Source organism: Rhagoletis pomonella, unplaced genomic scaffold (assembly GCF_013731165.1).
Source record: "Rhagoletis pomonella isolate Grant_MI unplaced genomic scaffold, Rhpom_1.0 Rhpom_scaffold_00003, whole genome shotgun sequence".
Classification (NCBI taxonomy): Eukaryota; Metazoa; Arthropoda; class Insecta; order Diptera; family Tephritidae; genus Rhagoletis; species Rhagoletis pomonella.
Window position 1 is genome coordinate 32,137,648 of NW_023458557.1, and position 7,564 is coordinate 32,145,211.

The following is a 7,564-nucleotide window of genomic DNA, read 5'->3' on the forward strand; positions in this document are numbered from 1 at the left end:
AAAAATTGGAACTATTGGAAAAGGGGCGTGGCATCTTCCATACAAACTGAATTTTTCATACTGCCTATCTTTGGAAGTGTTCATGGTAGAGTTCTGGAACTTTTTATGGAGATATACGAAATCAATCGCATACTCATGAAGAAAGAGGGCAGCTGTTGGAAAGGGGAGCGTGGCATCTCTCATATAAATAAAATTTTTATACTGCATATCTCTGAAAGTATTCATGGTACAGTACTGGAACTTCGTATATATATATAGTTGAAATCAAGCCCATACTCATGGAGAAAATTTGGGCTATTTGAAAAGGGGTGTGAAGCCTACAAACGTACCGACCTTTAGCTATCTTTGAATGAAGTTTTTTATTCTTCTGTAGGTGTGTTTGTGAGTGAAATCCTCCTAAATGGTTGTACAGATTTTAACGAAACTTTTTGTGTATTTGAGTGGGTCTCTGGATGGTTTAGTTTCACTATTTAATCCGACAGTTGGCGCTGTAGTTGAGTTATTACTAAAAATCTTATTTATGATCCGATTTGGCTAATGTTTTAAATATGTATGCAATACTATTGCAAAAACGTGCTTCCAAGTGGTGCTGAAGTCGAGCTATTTCTAAAAATAGCTAAGTGAGAAAAGGGGCCGTGAAGGTCAGATTAAATCGACCTGTTGCACCATTGAGTATATCGAACGCTCCTGCGTTGCAATTGGCCCAATGGATGTGATTTTCCAATATTATTATGCGTTCAAACTTTTAAGGTATTTCGTCTGAAATAAGTATATGTATATTGCATTTCTGTAGAACAATGATTCGCACCCATTTTGAAATTGCCACCTACTATACTGTAAAGCTCCTAGGACATTCACTATAGAACCGGGTCATTGTTGCCGCCAGGGAGTGAAGAGGAACAAATTTATTTCGCTTTGCGAATAACCGTGCTACGAAATGCCGCACAACTGGAGAATTTCAAGAACGGATATAACACTTTCCTTAGGTTATTTAAAGCGGCAAATGACCACCAAACCTTAATCTTAGCAGACTAATGTGCCAATGAAAATCGTAAACGTGAATTGTTGGTGAAAATGTTGGACCAAAAAGTTTCAATAAAATATATAAATATTTTGGGCGGGACGAAGTTCGCCGGGTCTGCTAGTTTTATAATAAATTCTAAAGAATATTCTTCGGAGATAAAACCTTTTTATATTTTGGTTCAAATTTAGTTTTAAATTTCTCATCAGATTTTGAAAAAAATTAGGATTTGTGATTAGCGTATCGCCATTAACTTTGACAAATTTTTAATTTAAAATGCAAATCCGCGTATCAAGAGAATGCAAAACCGCGTATGCGAGGTTGCATAAATCATTTTCTAGAGAGTAAAAACACTCATATTTAAAAATGGTTCTCTTTATTACCAAGAAATCGCATTTCAGGACGAATGGATAAGGCTTGATCCAAGAGCTTGAGTGAGCAAATCAAATTTTTGGCAAGAAATGTCAGTTACGCGGTTTTTAAAAACGACGATATGCGGTTTTGTACTTCAAACGACAATATGTATGTATTCACTTTCTTCATGCGTTCTGAAACCTAGTCGTCAACCCCATTTTCGAAATTATGTAGCCGGCATATTTTTCAAGTCCATAAAATAAAATCTTCTGCTTAAAAAAAGAAATATTTCTTTTAGTGATCAGGTAGCATGAATTTGATGAAATGTCATAATTTTATTAAAAGTCAAATGGGTAACAACAACAACGAATGGCATTAAATGAAACTACCTTCTTTTTTGTATCATGGTTTCAACTATAAGCCCTGTATGCAAGAAAACGGTCAAGAAAAAATTGCCATTATTTCGCGTGTGTGTCCAAGGAATTTTGACATTTTTGATACTTCAGGCAACAGGCTGTGCCTCACTCTTTCCTCAAGAAAAAATGGAACGGGCATATATTTCGGTTGCAAACCTGGGTTGCCTTGAGCTCTTTTTTCACAAAAAACTTTAGAAAACCGTAGTAGAAAGCGTAGTAAATTTCTTAAGAACTGAGTACTGCCTTAAGGAAATTTGACTCAAGAAAATTTCTTAGCCATTTCTTGCACGTCATTTTATATGGAGTTTTTCTTTTCTTTTCTAGTCCCCCACTGGAAAGGGGACAGTCCCCGCTTTCTAAAAGGGCATACCCCCCCTTGGGCTCCTCCCACAGGCCCCCAGAGAACCGTTTGAAAAAGGGGGGAAAACGGAATTTTCTTACGCAAACTGAGCAGTTTGAAGTGGAATATGACCCAACTAACAGAAACCGTGGGATTTTTTAATACAAGAAATTATGCCAAATTAGATATCGGGTGATTTTGAATAAAGAAGTGAATTAAAAATAGAAAAAACAAGTTTTTATAAAAAAAATGTTCTTTTTAACAATTGTATTTTTGCGTAGAATTCCTTTCTGCGTAGGCGGCCTTCGGCTGCACTTAGGGATTATAACCATCAGGCAGTAGTATTCTCCTTTCTGTGTTGCCAAAGAAGGCGGGCTGAACACCTTTTGCAGAGAACACCTTCCTGCGTAGGCGGCCTTCGGCCGCACTTAGGGATTATAACCCTCAGACAGTAGAATTCTCCTTTCTGTGTTACCAAAGAAGGGGGGCTGAACACCTTTTGCACAGAACACCTTTCTGCGTAGGCGGCCTTCGGCCGCACTTAGGGATTATAACCCTCAGGCAGTAGAATTCTCCTTTTTGTTTTGCGAAGAAAAGGAGCTGAACACCTTTTGCAGAAAACACGGTATATTATTAATGCTTACTGGGTTATATCCTATCTTCTGTTGTCTCTCATTCTTTTGCATATTTTGGAGTTTGACAGTTGAACTCCGCCATTTAATTTGCATATGCAACCAAAGTCAGACGCGTGGTTTTAAAGGTGTTTTTATTTAATGAATTGTGATTAATTGGTTAATATTAAAGTCGTAAAGCAAGTTATAACTAATCGGGTAAAGTGTAAAGTGAAGGGGAATACAAAAATGTATTCGTGAAGTGGATGCTTTAAGGAGAATAGGAGTGATAAATGTACGCTAATTTCCGAATTTTACAAAAAAGGGCATATTTCAAACCCAATTTGTAAATAAATTAGTGACCAAAATTTACAAAAGCGAGTGTTAAAATAATGCGTAGACCCTTGACTACAAGTGTGTGGAATTTTTTTTGGATCGCGCCGCCCCTTTGAACGGAACAGCCCGAAATAGTTGTGAGCGCTACTAAACCCCACCCGTTTTTTGATTCGATTCACGCGTTTGGGCACATCAACCCAAAATCGTTGTACAAATTCAAAACAGTACCCTTAATAAACTAGTGCTCCGGAACTTTAAATACTAGTGTTAAACTAAAGTTTAATCTTTTAACTACACGTGTAAGTTAAAAGTTTTGAGGAAAAAATTTATTTCGCTTTGCGAATAACCGTGCTATGAAATGCCGCACAACTGCAGAATTTCAAGAACGGATATAACACTTTCCTTAGGTTATTTAAAGCGGCAAATGACCACCAAACCTTAATCTTAGCAGACTAATGTGCCAATGAAAATCGTAAACGTGAATTGTTGGTGAAAATGTTGGACCAAAAAGTTGCAATAAAATATATAAATATTTTGGGCGGGACGAAGTTCGCCGGGTCTGCTAGTTTTATAATAAAAACCACGCGCGCATTAATTTGTTATTTTTTCGTTTTCTTATTTTGAATGCAATATTGCGATTTAAAAATCGAATTCTAAAGAATATTCTTCGGAGATAAAACCTTTTTATATTTTGGTTCAAATTTAGTTTTAAATTTCTCATCAGATTTTGAAAAAAATTAGGATTTGTGATTAGCGTATCGCCATTAACTTTGACAAATTTTTAATTTAAAATGCAAATCCGCGTATCAAGAGAATGCAAAACCGCGTATGCGAGGTTGCATAAATCATTTTCTAGAGAGTAAAAACACTCATATTTAAAAATGGTTCTCTTTATTACAAAGAAATCGCATTTCAGGACGAATGGATAAGGCTTGATCCAAGAGCTTGTTTGAGCAAGTCAAATTTTTGGCACGAAATGTCAGTTACGCGGTTTTTAAAAACGACGATATGCGGTTTTGTACTTCAAACGACAATATGTATGTATACTAGGCCGGGTCGATTTGTGGGGAGGCAAAAAAATCGCCCATTGCTCTGTGAAAATCATATTCTAGGGATCAAAATAAGAAACTTTGCCGAAGGAACCATACCTCTAAAATGAATTCTGATGTCCCCCAATTTGGGTCGAACTTTTGGGTAGGGGCAAATTTTGAAAAATCCCACTTTGACCCATTTATAGTGCTCCAATCGAGTCCAAATGTATGACCGACCCCCACTAACTTTGGAGGCCCGACCCACCGATGCCAGTGGCACACCCCCTGGAACCCCCCTGGAGGTTCACCATACAAACATTTCAAAAAATCGCCGGTTTTGCACTTTACATGAAAAAATCAGCGAAATGCCTATGTTTTTTCTTTTTGGAGTTTATTTTTCTCTTTAGAAATTTATTTAGTCAGAACATATGCAAATGAAAAAATGAATTTAACTTAGTAATAGAAAAGAAATTAAAAAAAAATATTAGAAATTAGCGTTTTTACAACCCTTTTAAAACCAAGGCATCACTGTGATGCATTTGCATGTCGTAAACATAGTTGTGTGGGTTTTTTATTCAACCGTTTTAAAAAATGAAGGTATCACTGTGACACAATTGCAAATCGGAAAATTGCTTGTGTGCATGTCGTAAACTTACTTGTGTAGTTTTTTTATAGCACCTACTTAAGAAATGAAGGTTGTTTTTACAACCCTTTTTGTGGGTATTTTAAGGCACCTTCTTAAGAAATGCGCATTTTTTGCAACCATTTTAACAATTAAGGTATCACTGGAATGCACCGCAACCCTTTTAAACAATGAAGGTATCACTGTGACACAATTGCAGATCGTAAAATTGCTTGTGTTGTTTTTTTTAAGCCACCACAAGACACAGCAGGTAGAATTGAAATTACCATTTCATTCTTATTACCTCGTCTCGTAGACCATATATAACGCAACAGTTTTTGTATATGCATTAAGTCGTTGTGAAGAACTCAAAGTGTGAAGTGCTAATTTCAGATAAAAAAATATTTCAAAAAAAATAATAAGTGAAGTGACTATTCCAAATCAAAAAGTTTACAATGAATCCACCATCCTCTACACCGCAAGATGAAGCAACTACATCAACAACTATCGAAAACCCAATGAGTCATATACCCAAGCATGATGTTACTGTTTTTGGTGTGTCTACTGATTTAACTGATCTTAATTAACCAACCCATCTGGATATCTTGAGATATTATTTTTACTTAAGCGAACGTGCTAAAACAGAACAAAAAAAGTTTTCCCATAAATCATTCACTATTCAAGTACAAGATAAGTTGATTGGAATTTGGGAAAAACTTGGTATGGAAATAATGCTGAAAAAAAGTGTATTTAATAAATAGAATAAATTGCTTGACAAGTATCAAGAGCAAATCAAGAGAAGAAACAACACCCAACAATTTACAGAGTATGTAAAATTTCTGGAAACAATTTTTTACATTGGAACATGTAAATGCGATTTGAAGGCAGCTCCATGTGCATGCGGCTGGGTTCCCGAACGCCTCAAAGAGTTCATGCACGATCAACATAATCAGAGAAGACTAACAATGGATGCATTTGTGATGGAAACTGAAGAGCAAGGAGCAACGTCTATGTCATCAATGCCAACATACCAAGATCCCGATGATTCAACATACGCACCGCCACCGGTTCAAGAAGATATGAATAGAAGCACAAGTTCACAATACACAGAGAGATACGTTTGTTTTAACTTTGCCTTGGTATATGACAGATTTGGTGTGCCTGACAGAGTAGCATCAGCATTGGGAACCGCTCTTTTGCAAGATTTTAAAATTAAAGATAAGCATGGGAAACCTCTCATCATGGATAAATCGAAAGTTCGCAGAGAAAAAGAGAAATGCAGACAAGAAGTGCTTCGCAAACGATTAGATGATACCAATTTGTTAGCGTTTTCATTCGATGGCAGAAAAGATGATACTTTAACGATAGATAAAATTGATGAGAAGTATCATACTAGGATGGTAAAAGAAGCTCATCTTGTTATTTTGAGAGAACCCAATTCTGAATTGATTGGTTACGTAAGACTGGAACATGAAACCGCTGAATACAAAACAACCAAATTAAATGGTTTTTTCAACGATAAAAATATATCACTGTATGCATTAATTGGAATATGCACTGACGGTGAGCCAACAAACACGGTGGAATTATACGACGATTCGAATTGCTGTTAAAAAGACCATTGCATTGGTTCGTTTGCCTTCTACACTTCAACGAACTTCCGTTTCGGCATTTGTTTGAAGCTTTGGATAAATCAACCAGCACTGGACCAAGATCGGCAACCGGAAAACTGAGCCGTCAAATCGAAACTTGTGAAACTCTTCCGGTAAGTTATTGCTATCACTCATTTATTATAATTGTCAACCATTTTTAATTATTTTATTATTATATATTTTCAGGTGGTGGACGGCTTCCAGAAAATTGAGTTGCAAAATATGCCCCCTGCTCCAGAAAAAATTGAATTTTCCACCGATTCGAAGTACTTATACGACATGGCCCATGCAGTTTCTAGCGGCGTGGTTCCGGTGGATCTGGCTAACATCAAACCATGGAAAATTGTACATTCTCGGTGGCTCACCAAGGCCGCTAGATTATTGCGATTATATGTGACAACGGAAAATCCAGATGCAAATTTAAGAATTCTGGTTGAATTTATAATTAAATGTTATGTGCCAATGTACTTCAATATCAAGTATTACAGCTCTGTCGTGTACGGCAGTGCATTATTTTTCAAGTTCATTGGTTGGTCACGATTTCTAGAACCTCGTTTACGCAAAATTGTCAATCAAGTAATTAAAGATAATTCATATTATGCGCATTCGGAATATATCTTGTTATCAATGTTGTTTGATGATAGCAAAGAAAAGCGCGACTGTGCCATCAAGAAAATTCTACGCTATCGAACCGATGTTGACGAGCCAATGGAACTTAGAGTTTATAAAAAACCAGATATAAACTTTAATTGCACAAGTTATACGGAAATGATCAATTTGAATGATATAAATATCGTATTTGAACCACCATTCACGCGAAGCATTCCGTACGATACATTGAAAGAATATTTAAATCAAGATGATCCACCGTTTAATGATCCAAAAATTCCATCACACATACAAGGAACGGAACGACATGTTCAATTGCTAGCTAGCGTTTCCAAACGGGTTATACCGGAAAATGTAGAGGCTGTTATGGCGACGACATTAGAGAGCCGTGCGAAATTGCCCAGACTTGAAAGTCAAAAAGACTTCAAACAATAATTTTTTTTAGTTTCTTTTCTATAACTCACTTAAATTAATTTTTTCATTTACATATGTTCTGACTAAATAAATTTCTTAAGAGAAAAAATAGATATTATTATAAATAAGTAATAAATATTATTATAAATAAATAAATA